Genomic DNA, 23,816 nt, shown 5'->3' with positions numbered 1-23,816 from the left:
GGGATATCAAGAGTAACAAGAGAGTATTGTATTAGTACATATAGTCAGACGAGGGAAAACGTGGCTCTGCTAATCAATGGAGAGGAAGATCAACTGACAGATGATGTGAGTAGGCTGAAGTGCTTAACACCATTTTTGTACTACCTTTCATTCAAAATTTCAAGTGGAGAGAGATGGGTAATTCCCTTAAAGCTCAAGAAGAGGGGTATGGTGTTTCTCCAGAAGAAACAGCAAACAGATTACGGAGTACTTTGTTAAGTTAGATATTTTTCAAGTAATTTGTGTATGAATTTCCATCCTCATATCCTTAAAGAACCATCTGAAATAGACTCTGCAGAAGACAAGAAAAGCCTCAGAAAATATATCTACTGCTTATCATGAAAAGAGAAAGAAAAAAGGATGGGAATTCTAAATCATTCAATTTAAGTTTAATTTCCAGGAAAAACAACAAACTACTGAACAATGAATCAAACCAGCTTGTAAGCTCCTAAGTGTAAAAGATGAGTAGCAATCAACATTGATTTAAGAGCAAATCATGCCAAACCAACTTAATTACCTTCTACCACAGCATAAGAAATCTTGTAGAAAGCAAATGTCATGCACCTTGACTTTATTTTGGCCTTTTACAATATTCTTATATGCAAGCTAGAAACAAAACAAGCATAGCCATGATATCACCCAAATGCAACAGTATCTGGATAAGGGAATCTTACACAGTAATTATCAAAACACAAGAATACATCGACTGGGTTTCTGCCCTGAGTTTGGTTCTGTTTGACCCTTTTATTAACAACCTAGCTGATGGAATAGAAAACATATTTATTAAACTTGCAGCAACATGAACCTGGGAGGGCACTGAGCGACTGAATGAAATTCAAAATTATCTTGGCAAATAAAAGAAATCGTCTAGAGGCACCGGATGAGATTCAGCAGGAATATGGGTAATTCAAGTGGGCAGAAATTATTAATGACACAAATACAAGACCGTGATAACTGAGCAAGTAGCAGTTTTTCAGGGGAGGACCTAGAGTTACCATGAATGATAAGTTTGACAGAAGTTATCAATATCCTGGTGAAGCAAGGAGTCAATCAGCATTTTGGGGGTTGTAAAAACAGACACATATCCCCAAGGACAGGAGAAGTTTCAAGACGTAACCTGTTGCATTATGGAGGGTGCTTTTCAACACCGTGTGAAGCAGCTGAACAATATCCAGAAAAAAGCACGAATGATCATAAATGCAGATACCAAAAACAATGTGGGGAAAACTGCCCTGAGTGATTATGCTACCCAGATTTCTAGTACGTAAGAAGCTGTTGCAAAGGGAATGGGATTAATTGCCAAAGAAGCAGTGGAAGTAAACTGCAGGAAGGTTCAGGCAAGAATTATGAGGTACTGTAACAGATCGCTTGAAGTGGGAGTCAAAAATTAACACCCTGGATGATTATTTTTCAAGAGTAACAAAAAATACAGCCCACCCTCTTTTGGACAGGGAAGAAAACTACCTGAGTTCCTTAGGCCTTTTTCTATATTGAAGGTTCTAAGACAGTTAAAATCACTGACAAGCACTAAAGGAAAATCCCACAAAAGAAAAACTACAGTTATGCAGCACTGAAAAATCATTTTCTCTTTGGAAGAGAAAAATCTCAGCCCAGAAAGGGACCTTCTTTGTACTGGGATTTCAGCAAGATGTGTTTATACAAGTAATCCAGGATACAAGTAAGTAAAAGTGTCTCTTCCAGTCCTTTCAGTTACCCTCATTCCACCAGGACTGTCAACCCTTAAGGTTTCAGTATGCATTAGATGCTTACAAATAAATCCATCGCATCCAGAGGCTAACAGAGAGTCTTTAGAATAGAAACCAGTACCTGCTATGCCTCTCAACTAGTCTCATGCCAGGAACAAGTCACAGCAAAATGACAGCAGGAAATCTAACAGTTTTTCATCATGTGGTCACTATCAGGGAAAAAAAAGGGAATAAAATGTAGGAAACACCTTGAAAGCAGCAGCAAAAGTAGAATGCTGGAAACCAATTGCAACTGGGCACAGCATTTAAGCATGATTTTGTTACAAAAACATTCCTCAAGACTGGATTACTGTACTAAGAGAACAGAAAATCTAATGAGTGGGAATCAACTATATTTATTTTCAACATTTACAAACTTGTCCAGAAGCAATGAAGTTTCTTATGGTACCAACACACTGGCAAACCCACCTCCCAGTTCTGTGATGAACCCCAAGCGCACACAGGTGGAGGCATGTCCTTACTGTGTCTTCTTTCCTTTCAAAACAGACCTTTCCATCCCCTCACCTTCTAATGCACATTCTACTTAAACCACGTACCCACATAAACCACTGTTTCAGCAGCAGTGGAGCAGGCGGGGTTACCACCACCACCAGAAACATACCACCGGCCACATGCCTTAAGCTCTGTTCAGATGACTGGGGCAATTATCTGAAGGACCATTTTTACCATGTGGTTAGGTAAGAACCTCCATATAGGCAGGGCTGGGAGCTTCTGGCTGTCCAAGTGGACCTCAATGGATTACTCCAGTCTGTAGTCAGTATCACAAAAGAAGACTGCAGAGAAATTATTTCCCAAGCAAGATTTCAATAGCATTTTGCCAATCTAGAAGACAGGCACCTCAGCTGGCCCAATGCATAAGACTTCACACAGCAGCTTGTGTTACCTGGGCTGTCACTCCTGCCTGCTGGCAGATCTCCTTGAGGCATCACTCGGAGGCATCTGCATATGGAATCAGGTAGACATCGTGGTGCTTAGTGCTATCTACAGCAGAAGACACAGCTGGCCAGCAAGGTGGTCCAATATATTGCGAATATGGAGTCCCACAGCAGAATAGATGCTGCTGTGCTGCATTTGCCAACATGTGAACTGCAAACAGCATGGCCAAAAAATGAAATGCAGAGATCGAACGAATGACTGAGTCCCAAATTTACAACGCCTACCAGACCTGAAAAGCCTTCATAAAAAAAACTTCCCATCAACTAAATTCCACCTGCTTGACAGAGAGTTACAAAGTGTCAGCTCTATCTTAAAGATAGGTAAATTGAGGCAATAGATACATAATTCCTTGCTTCAGGAAACACAAGAAGTTTGCAGGTTTTCCTGAATAACTAATGCAGACATAGGTAAAATGGCCTACACCTACTAATGTCTGTTGCAGAACTGCTTGAGGAATGAGAACAAGATGAACTTTAACATTATCCAACGAAATTGAACCAAACTCGTTATTCAAACACTTCTTATACATTCAGAGTCTTTCCAAGTGCACTACTTGTAAACACAGGCGTAGAGTGTAGGAGTTAGCATATATATACATAAACTATTTTGTATACTTCTGCGATGACTGCAGCTAACCCTGAAGCCACTGGAATTCTGCGAGTAACAGGGCACACATGTCTGCCAGATAACAAAACTGAGATACCAGGAAGCAAATTCATGCCATCATAACTCATGTTGCTGACTCCATCAAGTTGCTCAGCGCTGTCTGCTTCTACCTTACTTGAAACATCAAATACCCAAACAGCTTTCCCAATATCCACAAACAAAGCTCTAGGAAAATGAAGCCATCTCCCTTCATGTGTGAACCAACCCATAAATCACATGATTATCTGCCATGAAATAACACTGAGACCAAGAAATTATTAAAACCAAAGAGAAATCTCCTATGGCTATTATGAATATCCATTACTAAGCCAAAGAGAACTCGGATCAAATAGAAAACCTACACCTACATTGTTCAAGGACTTGGACAATTTTCCCACAGCATAGTACCCACCTCAGTGCTTTCCGACACTCAGAAGCAGACATGACTGAATTATGTCAACAACTTACATGATTTCTTCAACAGTTTCTGTCTTTCAGGTGCTCCATCCCTGGCAGTGTCCAAGGCCAGGGTGGACAGAGCCATGGCAGGGGGACGAACCTAAATGATCTTAAGGTCCTTTCCAACCCAAACCATTCTATGATTCTATGATTCCTTGTCTTCCTACAGATACCTGTATTTTTATTTTCATGTAAATACCATACACTGCAATCATACAACTTTTTAAAACAAGAAATGTCACACCATGTATCTGGAATTTCCAAGCTCATCTACGCTTAAAAGTTACTTGAGTTACTCATGATACACTTAAGAGTAACCCGAGTTACTTCTGGCCAACATTTTCAAAACTAATATATAAAAATGCTCTTCTAAATCCACATGCTACTAGAAGTTTTCTGCATCCAGAAGCTTCAGCAGGACCTTGTGCGCATTAAGTGCCTTGGGAAAGTATTTATTTAGAAACATGAATATGGAATTGGGCAGATGAGATAATCAGTCTTTTCAAAGTTTCTCAACAGTTTTAAGATGTATGTCTTCTGCCTCCAGATCATATGAAAAAACAAATGAGATCAGTTAGCATACTTGAGCAAACACCCCCTCTTTGAGGCTGATTATCTTCACTGAGGCTTCCAATTGACCCCTTACTTTCTCTGCTGGCCTGATCAAGCTAAAACCTACAGATAAGGATGGATGTAAAATCCATCTTTACACAGAGGGGCTTCACTGTGCAAATCTGATGCTGTTTAGCGTGGAGACTTTATCAACTAACTCATAATCAGTTTGTCAATTATGAACTTTGTGAGTTAACATCATTTTAACCTTACATGTGTACTTAGGAACAAAGACAAATCAAACAGGTGCAATACAAGTAAGGCTGGCAAATGTATTCTAATCCATTCTTCAGAGCACAATCTCAACATACAACTAGGAGCTCCTATTTTCACAATGCGTATAGGCCTCTTTAAGAGAACCTGAGTTTCTCCCAAGGTAGCTTGTCATTCCTATGCTCCCACCATATTCTGTTCTGCCATGACTACCAGAAAAACACATCCCAAACCCCTCCTTCTCATCTTTGAACCAACCCTACACCAGAGTACTTACAGCAGTAAGTAAAGCAGCTAGTTGCCAAGCAGAAACAGAGCTTGTGAATACACTTGCTTTTCCCATAGTAATTCCAGGAGTCATTGTAAATTCACGGCACCTCTACCTTTGGTATGTTTTATTCCCAAATACTGGTGCTTATGTCTGTACAAACACTGTAACAGGAAGCCATCTTCAGCATCTGGGGACCCTCCAACAACTGCACAGGAAAACAGTGGTGTCCAAGAAGAGGCAGGGCAGCCAGTATTAGTCAAGCACTGTGCAAGACCTGACCAGTTCTGGCTGCCAAGAACAGTGCAATAGTTGACATTATGGTATTTTCCTCAGAGCAAAGAAACTATCGAAATTTGTTTTTTTCTGGAACCCCAGCACAGAATGAATTGCCTGGGACAGTTTCTGTCTTAAGCCAAGCCTGCATGGGGACAATGAGAAAGTTCAGGCAAATCGGCTAAAAGTCTGACACTAATACACACACACTCAATTGTCTTGAGGCTGTGAGTAGATGCTCTAATTCAACAGCAAAGCTCCCTGTAGCTTCTTATTCAGTTAAGCTACATTGGTCTAAGACTAAATTACTCCTGAATTAAAGCAGTTCCCCAAGGACTCAGCACAACTTATTTTTGTGTATTGACTTTATGCATTTAGCCAATTTGCCTCAGCTCTTCCTGAGTTCCCCAAGCCTTAAGGAGTTTTCAGCCTACAGCTGAAGAGAGCTTGGCTACTTCATCTCTGATGTTGAGAACGTCAGTGTTTTCTTCAACATTTTCCATCTAGAACACAGAAAAACTGAGGAGAAAGTTCTCACACTCCTTAGCTGCTTCCTGCTCCGAGGTGAAAATTCAGTGGGTTTGGAGGTTATCATTACCTTGCTCCTACTCTCACTCTTTGACTTACCAGAAGCCAGTCTCAAGAACCAGCTTATTAACATACAGGAAACAAGGAGAAACAGGCAACAAATAAAAACCAAGAGGATACTAATCCCAGAGTGGGATTTGAACTACCACATCATTTTCTTTAGAGACTCCAAATCATGTCAAAGCTGTATCTACTGACAATGGTTTTGTCCATCATGATTTGGAAATGGCAATCAGATTGCCACGCTCTACCATTTCTCATTGTAACCACTGTTGTGGTACCTCAGCACTTTCTGGAAATGAATCACATTCCATGAATTCCACCCCAATTCAAATCAATACCAATCCTAAATTGGGACTGGCATTTCTCAAAAGATTCTAATAAAATTAACTACAAAAAGGATCAATTATTTTTAAAGCAAATGAGTTGCTTCCTGACAGCGAGAGCTCAGAACTACCATTGTATTAAGGTCAAAATTTAAAGCACTTCTCAAACTATAAGCACTTAAGAGAAGTAAAGCTGTTACTGTTCCATGCAGGGTCATTAGAATTTACCTGGACGCTGGCAGCAGTTGGGCAATGCTTTATTTGTTCATCTTTCAGTGATGCTTTGAGTGCACTTGCACAGCCACACTTCAGCACATACATGTGCAGAAGATATCCCAAGGTATGGCAGAAAATTAAAGTGCATGTGTTAAGTTCATTGACTGAGCTATCTGGATGACAAACTAGAGTTAGAGGTCCTACTCTACAGCAGCTATCCGAAAGGAATATTTAGAGGAATAAACAAATATATGCAATGCTTGATGTTTCCTTTCCCCAGAATAAATTCATTCATTATAAACAAACTGTCACATCATCATCTTTAGAGACTTCAAATTGTGTCAAAGCTGTATTTACGGACACCGGTTTTCGTTCAGCACAACTTGGAAATTATGATCTTATCACCATGCTCTAACATTTCTCATCGCAACCACTGTCGTGGTACATCAGCACTTTGTGGAAATGAACCATATTCCATGAATTCAAACAGAGATCTAACACTCCAGAACACCATTCAAACCAGGTGCCACTAAAATAAAGAAGGAGGTAGGATGCAACATGGGATGCACTGGAGCAGGGACTTTCAAAGCCTCCATTTTTAATTCTAGATGGTTTTAAACCAAAATATTTAACCTCTCAGTGTCAAAAAGAAATAAAATGCCCCAATCCCAAAGTGACTTGTGTAGCACGACCAAATAAGAACTTTTTAATCTTTTGATACATTTTATTACTCAAAATAACAATAATAAGTATGCAAATGAAAGTAAAGCCCACTGGACAACACTGTCACTGATTTGCTGGAGACAAGGACCCCTACTGTCCAGCTGGATTTCAGCCAGCCTGGGGTCTGGTGACTACATAGCATCCAGGATGATAAAACAACATAGCTTGTAAAATATTCCATGGCAATGCTTTCCAATCACTCTGTCTTGGAAACCGACTGATTCAAAGGAAAAAAATACACGTGTACAGCTCTGCTTTCTTAAACTAATTATTTCAAAACATTATCAAGGTATCGTGTGATCATCTGGACTCTGAGGATTCATCATTACTGATGAACAGGAATTTGCCTTGGCACAATAGTTTCAGCGGTTGATTATGCACAGCAGACACCTATAGATAAACATCTCTATTTGTAAAAAATGAGCCCTGTCTCCGAGAGCAGTTTCTGATGAGGCTTTAAAAGCAGCATCAAAAATATGTAATGCTAGAAGGATGAGGCTGCCCAGCCCTGTCACAGAGTAGCATTGCTTTCTAAGAGGGAGAAAAAAATAGATCTGCGCTGCTCCTTATGATCAGGATTTCACCCATTTATTTGGCTAATCATTCAAATGGCTAAACATACCTCTAATTTGAAAATAAAACCCGATTGATGCAATCACAAACAAGTTCTGAAATTGTGATTTATAAAAAAAGAAGGGAAATCTTGTTCGAAGCCAAAACACACACACGCAGTTACCTTTTTCTAATCAGAGCATTCATTTCTCCTCATTATGATCTCACAAGCACATTAAAATCTTATTAACATTAATTACTTCTGAGCGTCTATGCATGAGCAGCGACAGGCTTGCGTGCGCGCGCGCGCGTGTGTGTGTATGTGTGTGTCTCTGGATCATATCTACATTTATATACCTTGCTGCACTTTGCTTATAAAACATGTGAAAATATTGCTGCTAACACCAATTAGCTAATTTCACACACACAGATAGTAAGCTGCTGTCTCGCTGCACAGCTTATTATAGACCAGCAGACAGATGGACAGACAAACAGACGCAGAAAGCATCACGGCTCCTCCTAAATGCAAGATCTGAAATGCCTGGCACCCCCAGGAGTGCGACTTTTATCCTCGGAAGTCTGAGGGAACAAAATGACACAAAAAAATAAAAAATAAAATAAAATAAAATAAAATAAAAGACAGCCAAATATCCCATTTTCTACACAGATGGGTTCAATGATGAAGTGATAGAGACAAAGAAAAAACTGGCAGGCAGACAAGCAGCAGGCGCACAGAGAGATAGACAGAGACAGATAAACAAAGCAACAGAGAAAGAGATGAAAGCATATTCATCTATGTGAATTTGGGCTACGCAATATCAACTTTAGCCCACCAGTAAGGTAAGGGAAGAAATGGCAGAGCCAAGAGTCACAATAGGTCCAGCTTCACAAGCAAAATCCTGACTTTCCACAGAACTGTTTATGGATTATATTTACGCTGGGCACACCACACGCAGCACCGCTGCTGGGTTAGACTCAGCTCCACCACAAACTCCAGAACAAGCACAGGCACCCAGACATTGCTGCTGAACTGCACCTTCCTCTTCCTTTTCACCCTTTGTTTCCATCTAATTTAGATTCTGCTTCTGAATCCCATCCTCCTGAACATTCTCTTTGCCAGGGTTTAAGATATAAACAACACATAAGCATCCCTCATCATGCCAAAGCCATGTTTCTCCATCATCAGGGGATTAGCCTCCCAAGGGCAAACCTTGCAGTCCTTTGCAGAACACAGGTGGACACTTGCTGGTCGTTTTCCTCTCCATCCAAATACCAACCTCTACTCATCCTCTGAAACTCTGAGAACGAACTGCAACCCTTTACTGGAATGAAAACTTTCACAGACAGCAGCAGGATATAAGGTTTAGAAGCGTCAAAATGTGCCGTTCAGCACTACTACCTTTTGTTTTGCTTCTGTATTCTTCCACTGATGACATGATCAGGCAAAACACTGTAAGGAGGGAAAGGATTAAAACTTCAGATGACAGTTTTCTGGAGAAATTTCCAGATGGCATGAAAGGATACCTTATTGGGGAAATTACTGAAATTAACACATCTTCACGTCTCATGGTAACACAAGTGTTTTCTGCTCACTCCTCGCAGATCAAGAGAAGGTAAATGTGGCAATAATTGCTGTTTCATCCCCTGCCTTTTTCACCTCAAGTTTTCTGAGTGTTTCACAGAACGTTCATTAAGCTTCAAGGCATGCAGAAATTACTCTCATCACTCCATTTTACTGCTAGGGAACAGAAGAGCAGAGAGGTGAAGTTGAAGTACCCAGATAAGTAAGAAGGTCTGCAGCAGACCTTCTTAGGTCCTCCTATTTACATTTCTCACATCTTCTCTTCTTACATATGCCATATCTAAGGTCATTAAGGTGCCTGAATTTAAAAGAACATGAAAAAATTCAGTGTTTTAGAACTGTAGTCTGGATACTTGACTTCTGTTTATCTCACTCACAACCTTCTCCTGATGATGCTCATTCAGGAGGACCTACTCCCACACAAGCCCAGCACAGCTGCTGAGAGAACTACTATGAATGCTGTCAAAGCAACTTCAGGATATGTCTGCAGCTCTGAGAACAAGCTGAAACCCTCGACTGGAATTAAAACTTCCACCGACAAGGATACAAGATTTATCTTGTACCTGGTGGACTTCAAACATCCAAATTAGTTATGGCACATTCACAGTAAAACCCGTGGTTCCAGGAAGCTTTGGAGCTCCTGGGCATGGGCATTAGTACAATTACATTGCACACGAGCATTAAGTTTGGTGCACCCTGAACAAATTCTGCCTGGCTCAGTTTTACTGTGCACACACAACAGGTCTGGTCACACTGAAGAGAAGGAGCTGTGGCCTCTTCTGCCACAAGGAGCAGAAGCAAAGTACATGACCTGCTCAGGCAGAAAATAAGTAAGCAAACTGACCACCACCTTACCATGCTTCTCTTGTTAAGGTCAAATATACAGGCTTTGAGAGTGAAGACAGAGAAAAATAAAAGCCTTATAAAATAAGCAAAGACCAATAAAGATTTGAAGCTTGACAATGTCAAAGTAGACTCTTGCCTGCATATTTCCTAAAATATAGAGCACAGACCATTAAAGTCCCTCTTGAATCATGCAGAATTACATCCTTCTAGAGTTTCCCCAAAGAAGTGTTCTGAGAGGAATCCAGATGCTTGCTGACAAGGAAAGGAGCCTCACCAGTGCTGGTGGGCTCAGACAGAAGTTTAGCTCATCTACCCAGGCTTCTCGGGAAGCCTGGAGAAATCCCACGTGTTATTCTTCAGATTCCAAGCTCCCTGCTGTCTTCCCACCTCACTGATCTCTAGGCACACCTAAAACTTAGTCAAATATGAGGACCATGGAGAATTTCCCCCTAAACCCATCAGCAATTCTCATCAAGACCAAAGGAAGGTCCACAAAGACATGAGTTCAATGCAACTGGTAAGAAATAATCATCCATTAGATTTACTGACTTAATGCCTATGCAGCTGCTGAGTCTCTAATCCATCTTTCCCCAAAAGCCCTATATATATATATATACATGATGTTTCATGGCAGAAGGAAAAATGCTGTGTCGTATAAAGGATACACTCTTTTGGGGTTCTGAAGACTCCATGCATCCTAATTTTATATAGCAAAAGTTGTACCTCAGTAAATTAAAAAACAAAACCAGAAGCTCATTTCTTTAAGTAAATGCATAACACTGGAGATACTTAATAGGAAAAAAAAAAAAAAGCCCCCAGTTTTATTAGCACTATAGCATATGGAGGCAACTGTGTAATAGGGAACCTCGGTAGAACTTCCCTTATGTCTGAGTTTAGCATGCAAAGTGGATACTAAAAAGTGAGAGGAGTCAAATACAATTGACTTAAGGATCTTTCATAAGACCAGTGCTTATCAGTAGAGACTAATCTTAGAGACCGTTCAAGCTACAGAACAGATCATTACATATGTGAAAGAGGAACAGGAAAAAAATCTCTACTTAGGGGGTGTGGAGGGGGAAAAGACATTTATCATCTTCCCTGTACAAAGCAGCTTGACTTGCCTTTCTCAGGTGGGAATTCTCCCAGCAAACCTGTTCCCTTCAACCACTGTATTCATCTACTCCAGGAACCTTACTATATTGTGTCTAAGGAAAGTTACAGCAGGCTGAGTCAGTACAAGAGTACTTCAGAGGTGCACTTGGCATCTAGACCAGCCTTGCAATCCAAACCCCATTGTGTCCTTTTGGAGGTTAATAAAATGAGGTTTTACTGGCTCCATCCTGGCTTTTATAAGCTTCTCGGGGATTATCGAAATTGGAGATTGCACATGAAAAAGCTGGTTCATCCATTTCCTAGAAGGGACATTCATCCAGTTTGCCCTTCGATCCTTGAAATGTGAGACATGCCTGAGGAGTGCTCTCTGTTATAGCGTCTCACAAATATATCCAACAATGGTGAGTCCATATGTCTCTGATAAAGGGGAAACTTTATTGCACATTCCAGTCTTTTCTTTCGTAAACATACTACACTAGATGAATTTGGCTCTCAAAGAAGAAAGTATTAATTGTACTGGCTAATAAAACTTTCTGTTGCTGTCCTTCCAATCTGGTCTTCTAAGAATCAACAGACATTAAAACTGGCTCCTGGGAAGTGAAAAGATATTAGAAAGCAGTACAAGCCCAAAACTTGTTTGCAAGTTTTCAAGAATTGAGACCTGAATCTCATTCTCATGTAACAAAAAGCTAAATGCACCTATTTATTGGACAGCTTTGAGGTTGAATGTACAAACAACTCAGTTCCTCCTATTGCTCATTCTCCGACAGATGCCTCAGCAGCAATACATCTGTGCTCTGCCCAAATCCAGTACTTGCAAGCTCTCATTATTACTTGCATGCGCTTTGTCTCCACTGAGTTTAAACACACAAGTATAGTCTTTAAATGCTTGTGTCCAAAGAACCCCTCAGGGGCTATTTTCTTCTTTACATATTGCAGCTCTCATAAAGGTTAATAGCAGTTGCACATACAAGCAGTTATACATACAAGTCCAGAACAAGGTAACTATTTATCCTTACATGTGATAGGGAGCTTCAGTCTTCTTTTGATGACTTATTTTGTGAAGCAAGCAACACCACTATGCATTTCAGCCAGGTAATCTTCCCCTATGATTATTACTGCACAAAAAGAGGTGACAGACTGGTCCTGTTTTCAAACATCTACTTCTTGGACAAAGCTAACAGTGGAACTCAGATTCAACTGTCAGAAATCCAGTTGTGGGGGGGAAGGCAACTGTTGCCTACAGGTCTTTGAAGTTATATTAAGTGAATTAAAAGAGGAATTATAAATAATAACCAAAAAACCTCGCCAAAATAATACCTTTTTTTTTAGTTTTGCTATTAAAAATAAGGCTTTGTTGACATGTTGGTATGCTAAATTTGGCCTCAACTTTCAGTTACTGCACGGTCTTTGTATCTCGTTCTCAAGGCAGAAATAAGACTTTAATGGCAAAGAAGTTGCATATGTGTTAGGATACCACATGGGTATAAATTAAAAAAAAAGCCTAACTGTCTTTAATGTTGCCAAGAATCATCTGAGCTTCCTTTGTCCATGAACATGGTCTTTACTTTCCCAAGTCCCATCTGCATGTACAATACACTGAGGAAGGAAGAAAGAAAGGCACTACTTCCTCTTTCTCTCTGTGCCTCGACTGTTCCTGATTAAAAAATAGCAATAATAATGTTGATTCAGCTACTGGAGTTAAGCAAAACTAAATTAGCTGCTTTGGTTAAACGCTAAAAGATATTTGAACAAGTTTCTTCAGAAATGCAAAGTGCTATTTATTCCTATCAGCAGCTATCTCTGGCTAAACTGTCCTGGAACCTTTTGTGAGCATTCCCTCCTCCAGCTGAACTCAGTTGATAACTGCTCCCTGTTTTGAAGTACATGTGTCACTCCTTTATCTAAGAAAGCCTAGCAAAGATTTAGAACTGGCACCTTTCTTTTTTGGCTAATGAGAAGAAAGCAAAACAACACGGAACAAAACCAGCAAGAATAAAGAAGAATCTCACAAGGTCTCAGGATTAAACATTTGCAGATGAGCAGCAAAAACAACAACAAAAAAGGCATCTTTTTGGATGTTAAATTCTTTGCAGGCTTTGCCTGGGCATTACGAGAATAATCACCACTACTTCCTACCTAAAAGCAACTTTTTCCATCAGCTCCATAATCACCGATTTCAAGGAGAGATCTGCTAAGAATCATATTCATGTACCTATGCATGCTGCCACAAGGGAGATAGTATCTAACACAGCAAAAATGAGGTCAAATTAAGCAGCACTGTCCTAAAGAAAATGGTCTCCTTCTCACACATCACTTGTGGAGCACCATGCATCATCTTTTACTGCTTCAGAGATATGCCAGCTGCAGCCATTAGGCTGGAAATACAAAGCTAAATTCAGCTCTAGATTCAATGTTGATTCATCCCAATTTCATGGAATTGGTCAACTTTTTTTACAGACGTAACTTAGGGCAAAAGAATGGCCCATGAACATCTTAGCCAAGACACAGACATTCAGAAACTTCACGTGGAACTTCTTATCCCAAGAGCACAGTCCTCTGAGGACGATGATTGTATGATGATTATTCCAGCTCACTGCTCCTGAGGGAAAAGGAAAGGGCTGTGGCCTCCTCCCACCCCACTCGGGTCCTACACATACAGGATCCCGCTGCTAAAATGTTCTCCCTCTCCTGGTAGTGGGACCAAGTTAGCCCCTCTTTTTGCATGAAGTTAAGACTTTTTGTCCTCATTTTCTTTGAACAGCTCTGCCCCCTGCCTGCGTCTCAGCTTTTATTTTGTTTAGCTGCTCGCATTCTTCCCAAACCTCCCTCCTAAATGCTCCATTTGTACCACTTCTACCACATTGAAGCCAATGTTCCATAGTAACATTACTCCGGATTTTATTAACTTTTTGAAACAGCTTACAGTCAACTAAACTGTGCTCCTGCAACCCAGTCTTAACCAGGAAACTCCAGAAAAGTTCATTTCAGCTCATTTCCTTTCTGCTTTCCCCTTCTTTTTCACCTAGAAAAGATGTGGAATGAAAAGTAAATTCATTTTGGTAGCAGATTAAATTATCACGGGACTGCACACGGATGTGATCTAGACAAGAGGGCTCTCACCCCACCACAGAGAAAGCTTTAAGGGAGCTAACTCAGTTATTAAAAGCAGTTTGGTCAAGACAGCCTAAAGGCTGAATGCAGTGAAAACACGTAGCTCAAAACATATGCAAAATACACCAGCATAATACAGCCTGCATGGAAACAGCAGAACGGTTACTGCCATCTGAACTACCTAAGTAAATGATAGCTCTTAATCTCCATGAGGGGAAAACTTCCTTTAAAAAAAAAAGCAAAACAAAAACCACAACCAAACCCAAGACTCAGGTGTCAGCTCTACCATAATATGCCAGAGAAAGAGCACATGTATTCAAAAACTTCACTGAAGGCTAAAGCAAACCCTTCAGAGTAAAGGAGGAGGTTCCAATGCACTTTTAGGGTGATAACAAGGCACAGATTTGAGAGGAGAAGATAAAATTTGCTAACATAGCTATAACTGATGCTCTCCCAGCTGCTCAGAAAACGATAAACATCATTATCCCTATCCTGAAGACTAATAACTGAGACACTGAGAAACGAAGTGACTTGTTGAAAGTTACATAGAAAACTAAGAAAAAACTATGAATCCTGCTTCCCTGATAAGTGGGTAACCTTTACTGATACCTATGTATTTGCATATATCACAGTAGTGACTGCACTGCAATCTGATTACAGCTTCTGATACAGCACCACAGCTTTGTGCTGACAGGAAGTATTTAAGATCTCTTTACACAGCTTAAAAAAAAAAGAAATAAATTCAAAAAAAGCTAAATTTGTTTAAAAAAAAAATAATTAAGAAAGGCTTTGAATTGGATCTGGTCCCCTGTAAAAACGGACTCAGAGATTAGCAGACAGTTCATTCCAGAATCCAGAAATGCCCAGCACCAGGGAAAAATACTGAGCTTTCCCTTGTCCAGCACGAAGTACAGCATAGTCGAATGAACTGCAAAAGCACAACTGGCTTTTAACCTCATTCAGGAGCAGCTGCTTTCATAGCAGTGAAATGTTTCAGGCTGAGCCTGACTGACTGAGTGAATAAATGATTTGAACTTGGTACAGCTCAGGAGGAACCAGCTCGTTTAGGAAACATCACTATCTTAAAACCACACTTTTTCTATCTAATGGGAGCAAGCTTTGGAGCTTTTAAAACTTGGCCGTGGCTTGGGGAGGAAAATAAAAGCAGCATTTTTATGAAATGCTGGAAATTACAAAACATGGCTTGGACTTCCAACAGTCCGCACATGAGCCAGGACAGGGAACTCGTGTCGCTTCTCATCACTTGTATTAGTTTAGCACTGGCAAAAGATGCCAGATTGGTAGCCCCAGGTGCTGAATTCGCTGTTTATGCCCAAAGCAGGTACAGCAGGAGGGCAACCTATCATAGAGACACCAAACCCTGCTACAACTCCTCACATCCAGGGACCTGGTGACAGGAGGGTGATGTGGTCTCCGTGCTGCACTGGTTTCCTGATGTCTCTGCTGTGACTGCCCACACAAGGGCCAGTTCCCTGTGCTATTTTTCAGGGTTCCTAAACTGCAGGGTCTGTGAAAGTGAAATAATGGAGAATCATCCTACAAGCATCCTCTGAGACTTTGAGAGAGAAGAACCAGGGATTATTTTCTTTGCCTTCCATCTCAAAATGAACAGGCGTGAGAGAGAGCGATGAGGCCAGAGAGAGTCAATGTACTGAGTACAAATGAGATTTATATGTGGCTTGAGTCACTCCAGCCAATTAGCTACCCACCAGGCTGTTTGGTTTATTGTCCCTCCTGGATAAAGATTTAATAAGCAGCCACCTCGATGGGAAGCATGAGACTTGCAGGAAGGAAACTTTTCACTACTCGGAAAACTTGAGCCCAGTCCTGCAACAGCTTCTGCACAGCTGATTCCCACTGATGTGTCAACGGCTGCAAGATGAGACTCTTTATCATGACAGTCCACGTAGGTGGAAAATATGGGAAATACAGGACAATCTTTCATTATATAATTACTATGTCAGAAATCTTCCACACATTCCACATATTCTACAGGAATTAATAAAGATTTCTTCAGGGTTTTTTTTTAATGCAATACTTAGTCTTACCCAGGACTTAGACATTTTTCACAGCACGAAAGTAAAAAATGCTGGATTTTAAAAACTTCTCTACTGAAGAAATGTGCTGTGTGGGGAACATATTGAACAATTCGGTCTATGTTTGGAAAAGAAATACAGATTCATCCCAGCGAGGAAGGATGTTCAAGAGTATCCTGAAAAAAACAGCCGGTATTCAAGCCAAAGGACAGGATGAAGTGGGCACAACAGTATAAAGCTGACAAGCAGATTTAACTGACAGTGACAGAAAGAATTGGAAGCTGCCAAAGCCTAGGCTACTACTGTGACTTCTTCAGATGCACTAGAATTGAAACTAAAAGCACCAATGAGAACATTTGTAAAACTCTTTCAGTTTAAAATCCTAGAAGCAGCAGCAGAACGGGAAACACAAACTTTGGGAAAAGATGGAAAAAGCAGCACCTATCAAATATAAGCCTGGAAACAAAGCAGGACCGGACGTTTCATGACCTTTCTCAGCAGCCATGCCCGGTATATAAGGCTTTAACACACCTCATCGGGAGAGTTCTTTTGCTGTTTGTTAATACCGCCGGCTGCGAGGGAGCTCGAAGCCACTCATTTAGCCACAGTTCTCGCAAGGCCGTGTCCCAGAGGGTGTGGCCCGGTCTCCCGGGAATAGCATTTGCCAGTTTTCGGGAACCAGCAGAGGGAGCACATTAGCAATTAAACATGGTTTTCTGGTGGTTGTGCCTAAACAATGAGCTTTTGGGGGTGGGTTTTTTTGTTGTTGTTTTGGTTTTATTCTCAGCATTCCTCTCTGTCACTAACGTCCGTGACTCACTGAGCTATCAGACTGCGAGGAGTTTAGGAGCCAAAGCCATGGAGAATAACAGGCTCCACGTCCAGCCCACATAAAACGATAGTGGACATTCAGCCTTTTACCTAGTTAGCTTTCTCCACTCTCTCCCCATATCAACCTTCATCTTACCCATTCCTGACATCCTGCCCATGAACTCTTGCGTTGCCACACGTTGACTGCTCTCAAATTCCTGCACTGTGACCACTAACTTTCTAGCCAGAAAGAAAGGCATATGGATCTCTAGGGAGGAAAGAGAAATCAATAATTAACTTTCAGTCAGTTGACAGGACAATTCTGAAGTCCATAAGGCAACTTTCCCAGTCCTACTTTTGTATCCTCAAGGGACTGATCACACTTCCAACTATTGATGATTTTAGAACCAAGATATTAGAAAGATTGTCTTATAGTTGGGGGGGAATCCATACAATAATTTGCATGCTGTATTCACCTTAGAATCAAATGGCACACTCTGCTTGCCTGCATTTTTAGCTCTACCAAAATCCCAAGATCAATTTACTACGGAAGTGTAACATTAAGAGGTCATCTATAGGTGTAACTCACAGCATGGCACCACTTCTGTCCTGCAGGAGCCTTCCCACAGGTGCTCTGCAGAGGGTCAGAGGCATCGCCCGTTCAGGTTTGTTTTCCTCTTCATTGGCAACTGTTTTTAATACAGACTTGTATAACCACCAGTTCGATAGTAGCTCAAATATTCAGGAAGACCATATGGGTTTTGGTTCAGCCTTTGGACTATCTTGCACAAACTGGACATAAAATGTCAGCTAGGGGTCTGTGTCCCCCCCCCCACTTTAGGAAAGCACAAGGAAAGGATTAAAACATGAGGCACTGAAGAATGCAGTCCTAAAGACGCTGCCAATGTTTGCATTGGGTAGGATTGGTTTGTTGGGATACCTATCATTCAGAAAAGCAGTTGAAGAACAGTCCCTGGTAACAAAAAGCACAGGCTGCAAATGTGCCCTCCACGGGGCAGCCTGTGGGTGGTGGGAAGAGCCCACTTCTTGGCATGAAAGGATTTCAGCCTTTGTGTTCACATAGTCCATGGCCTTTCTTCCCATAGTGCCACCTAGTGCCAACTCGGTCAGCAACTCACTTCTCCGCGAGGTGAACATCCACCCCATCAGAAACTGAGGCTGGGACCCTCCGAACTCATCTAACCAAAGCCAAACCCCAACTCTAAGAGGAACAGTATTTTTCCCCTTTAAAGACAGCTTTTTCCCATTACCCCCATTTCCCACTACCGTATTTTAACTACTTCAAGATACACTGTCTTCACCGCACGTGATAAAAGCCGAACTTCTTCTTGCAAACCTGGAAGAAGGAGGTGGCACAGCTCCCTGTGCTTCCAGTGACCATTTAACAGGACCCATCTGCAAACAGGACTCACTCCAGCACCGGGCGGTCAAAATGCCATCACAGTACACGATGGCAAAGAAGCATTAAGTATAAAAGTGTATGAAAACGTGAAACATAGGCAGCAACCATTCTGAAACACCAGTTTCCTGTTAGAGTAGAACTGGATTGGTGCTGTTAGAGCTAAATATTAAGATAAAAAATAAGCAGGGATAAAGGCAACACCATCAAAGCAAAAAGACATCCTGGACAAAAGCTTTTGCCTTTAGTCCCTCCTTACTGAAAGTTTGATGCATCTGCGAAAATCTCCTCAAGTTAAAGCTGTACAGATAGCACAGAAGTATCTCAAAATCTGGTGCACAGTCAAACGTTACTCTTTACCAAGAGAAACCTGGATTACTGGCACATAGAGATTATTAAAAATCCGAGGTATTTTTCATAGTTGATGTTGTTTGGTCACTTTCTGCATTTTCTTAAGCCAAACCAACAGGATCAGTGAAGTCGGTTTCACTCTAATTTGCCATAGTTTTACCTCTGCAGCACGGTTTCAGCTACAGACCCTACAGAGAGAACAAATTATTCTTTAAAAGTGACCCTCTCGGGTGCGTTGTTTCATTAAAAAAAAATAAAAATAAAAGCATTTATAAAGATTAGGATTTTCTAAAAGTTTTGCTTAAAAAAAAAAAAAAAAGTCTAAGTAACTTGAAGTTAAATTTCAGTGTTTAATTTTCCATTAACATTTAAGAATCTCCCCCAGTAAAACTCTTCATCGTACCGATCACAGTGTAAAAAAGTCCTATGAAAAGAGAACAGGAGTGAAACCAACTGAAATCTCTGAGGCCACAGCATGCCACCAATTTCCAAACAGAACTCCTATTCAAATCCTTCTGCTTAAAACCTCATCTGGTCCCCAAAAACGAGCAGGGTTTTCTTGAAATGATTTAAATAACAATTTATCTAAGACTGTAATCTCTCTTGTATAGGATTTGTATGCCATCCTGCAGAATTCTCTCGCAGGGGACACTGCTCCCTATTTACATCAAAGTTTTATATAAATAATATTACATTCTTTTTTAATATTCTGCAGCTGTTTTCCCTTATGAATAAGCTGGGCCTATGAAGAAAATGTGAAAATAGGAAAACTGTGAGTAATATTTGCAATAATGATATAGCCAACTCAGGAAATTGCTACAACTGTCTTTATCAAAATAAACAAGATTGATATTTTTTCCCCTTCTTTAAGAGAAAAGCAAAATCCTCTACTATTAAAATTAATTCGCCTTGGTATTTGTTTGGTATTTGGATTTCACTGTCTTATATCCCATTTTTTGTCCCGTTGAAAAAAAAAAAAAACAACCACCCAACACACAACACAAAAACATACACAAAATAAACCCCAACAGCGTTGCTTTTCGTCTCACAGGAGTGAAAAAGACATATACACACGCCATTCAGCCCAAAATTACTCTAGCTACAGGGCATGGCAAAGCATGAAATAACTGCTCCAGAGCACTTCCTCATGTGGGTGTGTTAGATAACTGTCTGCTCCAACGCTAAAATAAAGCACACTGTGACCCAATCACCACCGTGAGCTCTGCTCTGCTCCGCTCCGCTCCGCTCCGCTCCGTTCCGCTGCCGGGGCTGGGAGCAGGGAACCCGGAGCACCCCGCACTGCCCCGCACACGCCGCTCCTACCCCAGGCCAACAGGTTTGGCACTCCCCGAGTTCCAGCTACAGCATCAGATGCTGGGTTTAAGTTTACTTAGGCATACTTTACCCTTTGCTGCTGTGTCCCGATTGCAAACGGACTTTGCGCTATTGAAAGGGCTAAGATTTAATTTCTTTTCTTTAGAATATACTTGGGGTTGGAAGAAAATTAAAATTTTCCAAGTGAAAAAGTTTTTTTTAAGATTAAAAATAAAGATCCTACTGGCTCATGAAAAGCGTTTCTCCTCCTCTGACTTTTTTCTCTGCTCAAATTCTCCCTGCCTGGGGTTTTCATAAAATCAAGATGTACCTTGTAGTTGTTTTTAAAGTTTTTTCAAAAAGCTTAAGACGAGGCTCCTCTGCATGAGAATCCTGAGGACAGGTCCATGCGCTTCCCTATAAAAACCCTGGGCTGTTGAAGAACACACATCTGCACTGGTTCAGGAGAAACTGACAGGTGCCTGAAAACCCACCCTTCCCATGACGGGGATGCTGCTAATGCTCCAGCTCCATCACTCCAGGCTGACCACCACCCAGAGGCATCAGTGAGTCCACCTCAAGGACCCCTACGTTTTGGACATAACTTCAGCATTCCCCCTATATCCAAATCTCAGTTTCAGAGCTCGAGATTCAAACTTTAGGAGGGGAAGAAATACCTTGCTACAAGTTAGCACATCATTTGAAGCAATAAACACGTTTAAAGTCTATCCACAAAATATTAATTAGAAGCCTGAATAAAAAGGGGGGGGGGGGAGTAAAAAAGAAAGGAAGCAATGAATGTCATTCCCCAGCTACGAGCTGAGCCACCAATTCTTGGCACGCTGATACAGAAAACCTTGAAAAGTTTCGCTCAGGTTCTGGAAATAAAGCTGCTAATAAAATGGAGCAAGTAGTTTCTGCAGTTGTCATGCCAGTGAATAGATCTGCTGCTTTGGATTTCAATTAACTTAGTTTGTTCAGTGAGGAGGCACTTCTGTCGGAACTAGGGAGTCGTAAGTTAAAGGACAGTTAAATAAAGCCCCAAACAACAGCTCACAAAAAAATAAACCTGTTGGCAGCAAAAGTTCTCTCTGGCTGGAAAATAATGGATTTTTAAGAATCATTTCAAAGGATTTGACGGTTTTGGAGAATCTCCTAGGCAGTCCCAGGTGGGTAGGGAATATTGCATTATGGACTTCTTTGTGCTAAGAGGAAGGCCTAATGCATGTTTTTAAGAAGTCTGCCTCTCGCTATTAAATAAATAATTTTCTATTAAAAAAGGTGATTGTTATTGTTGAGAGATCTCCACTGATCAGCGTCCATTTTATATAATTACTTACGATTCTCCAGTACATTTTATGTAACTCACTTCCACTCTCTCTCTTCTTCCCCCCCCCCCTTTTTTGTTACCAGCAGAGTAACAGTTTTACTCTCCAACAGAAATGACAGGAGCTCAGATAAAAAGACCATTTCAAATGGATCAATTTAAGCAGCCTTTAGAACCCATGATAAATCTGGGCTCCAAAAACTCGACAATGCTAAATGGGCTATGAAATGCATCACAAATCCCTCCCCAGAAAAAAAAAAGAAAGAAAGAAAGAAAGAAAGAAAAGGGGGGGGGGAAGATTAATTCAGGGAAAAGCTTCAATGTTTGACATTACAAATAAGCAGCATATTTGTGGAAAAAACAATGGTAAATAAATAGTTACTATTTCTGGACAAAATGGCTCGATAAGATTTCATAATTTGCCACCACTGTAAAAAATATCTATTCCCTTCCCCCCTCCCTTCCCCAGCAGCACACACGGAAACACAGCATAACCATGCATAAAGTGGGAGGGTGGGGGGCAGCCAAGGATACAAACTCCCTCTTAGAAAGTTTGAATTCTTATTAACCCAGTGATCCCTCCATAATGGTACATGAGATCAGCACCGTAAAAGTTGGAATATTCGTCCCCTTTCTTCCTAGTAAAAGGAAACTGGAAAAATACTAATAATGAAAAATAGACGTTAAAAATATCCAGGAGGAAAAAGTCCAATGTGCAATAACCAAAATTAACCCCCTCCGCCCCCACGGCAAAACAGACAAACAGCAAAAGCTCCGAATAAAAAGCCTGTCAGGAGCAGTGGAACCTGCTTTCTCTCTCTTTTCTTTTTTTTGCTTTTATTTACTGTATGCCAAGCATGGACTTTAAACTTACAGTGTACATATATATATGTATATATATAGAAAACAAAGGATGAGAGTCACCGTTAACCCTGGTCACCGGCATTACAGTGAAAAGTCATTGGCAAATACTAATAAACCCCCATTTAGCAGTAAATAAGGAGAACATGATATATGGACGGACAGATGGAACTGCATAAACAGAGAAGAAAAAGCAGGGAGACCCACAAACACACGGAGAGGGCTGTTTTCAAAGAGTGAAAGATATTGATTTACTTGGAACTAGTGTTGGAAAACAAACGTATTTGTTTCCTTCGTGATCAAAAACAAAAAGTAATTAAAGTGAATCATAGGGGGGCACACCCTGAAATAAGTAGAAGGGGGGGGTGGAAACATTTGTAGAGGGTAAGGCCTTCTAGAGATGTTCCGAATTTTAAGCTAGCAAATAGGTCTGGCAAACTTACATCTCTACATTAAAAACGGAGGGTGAGGGGGGGAGGAATAAAGAAGTGCTGGGGGTTTAGGGAGAGTAGAGGCTTTATTCTTTCATTTTTTATAAAAGTTGACTGGCCTACCTTGTTCCCCAGTCCTCAGTTTGTCTCCTCATAGTCGCTGTCTCCCTGGAAGTACAGTGTGAGTGGTAATGACTGCCTGCCTCCCTAATGAGTCCATTTTCCTGCTCTTGATGTTGTGTATATACACACACTGCAACCTACCTTACAAACCAGAGAGACGGGAAAGGGAGAGCGAGCGAGAGAGAGCGAGCGAGAGCGAGCGAGAGTGCGAGAGACAGGGAGGGAGAGAGGCAGAGAGAAAGGCGCACACAGACAAAGCCCTCCTACCAGACAGCAGACAACCCTCCTTCCCCTCGCTAGCAAAATACAACTCGGCTAATGCAGCAACAGGTTCAACGCTGCCAGGCTGAGGCAGCGCAGAAAAGGTAATACGGGGCTGAAGCAGGATTGCTGGCAAATAAACACTTCGGTGCCGCCTGGCTCCACCTTTCTTATTTATGTTACAGGCTGTTGGAATGCATTGTTTCAGACGGTGCCTATCATTATCATAAATACATTTCCCCCCCCACCACCACCCCGTGGATATTAGCGTGAAGCGCTGAAACGTATCAGCCATTCTGCTCCGTAACCTTATAGCTTTAACACATGCGGGGAAGGTGTAAACATATCTCTTTTGACAGGCAGGCTACACAAAGCCCACTGATGATTTTAAAGTCATGAGATCTTTCAAGAAAGACGCTCCTGAAGATAGGTTTCCCCAGACAATAGGGGAGCAGGGAAAATTGATCTTGATGAGGAAGAAGTCTTTGGTAAGAGACTGCTCGGTAAACAATTGGGAAGAGAGGGCTGTGCTCCCCCAGCATTCCCTCCTTTCAAAAAAACATATATTGGGAAGCTTCTACCCCTAC

General features: G+C 41.1%; 1 protein-coding gene across 12 annotated transcripts in view; it reads right to left on the bottom strand.

Moving 5' to 3' along the window:
- The window catches only part of ZBTB20 (zinc finger and BTB domain containing 20), a 481,207-nt gene extending 457,743 nt beyond the window's left edge, over positions 1–23,464 (bottom strand). For 8 of the 12 annotated variants that reach the window (XM_062602023.1, XM_062602022.1, XM_062602025.1 and 5 more), the window contains exon 1: positions 22,969–23,464. The gene's annotated coding sequence lies outside the window, so the exon portion shown is untranslated. Of the gene's footprint in view, positions 1–17,298; positions 17,410–22,968 lie in introns of all 12 variants that reach the window. The other 4 variants (XM_062602026.1, XM_062602030.1, XM_062602027.1 and 1 more) reach the window with 3 other exon arrangements.
- Between the last annotated feature and the right edge of the window lie 352 nt (positions 23,465–23,816).

This window comes from Pezoporus occidentalis, unplaced genomic scaffold, assembly GCF_034315485.1.
Source record: "Pezoporus occidentalis ecotype Australia unplaced genomic scaffold, CSIRO_AGI_Poc_V1 ctg74, whole genome shotgun sequence".
Taxonomy (NCBI): Eukaryota; Metazoa; Chordata; class Aves; order Psittaciformes; family Psittacidae; genus Pezoporus; species Pezoporus occidentalis.
This window is presented reverse-complemented; position numbering and strand designations above follow the sequence as displayed.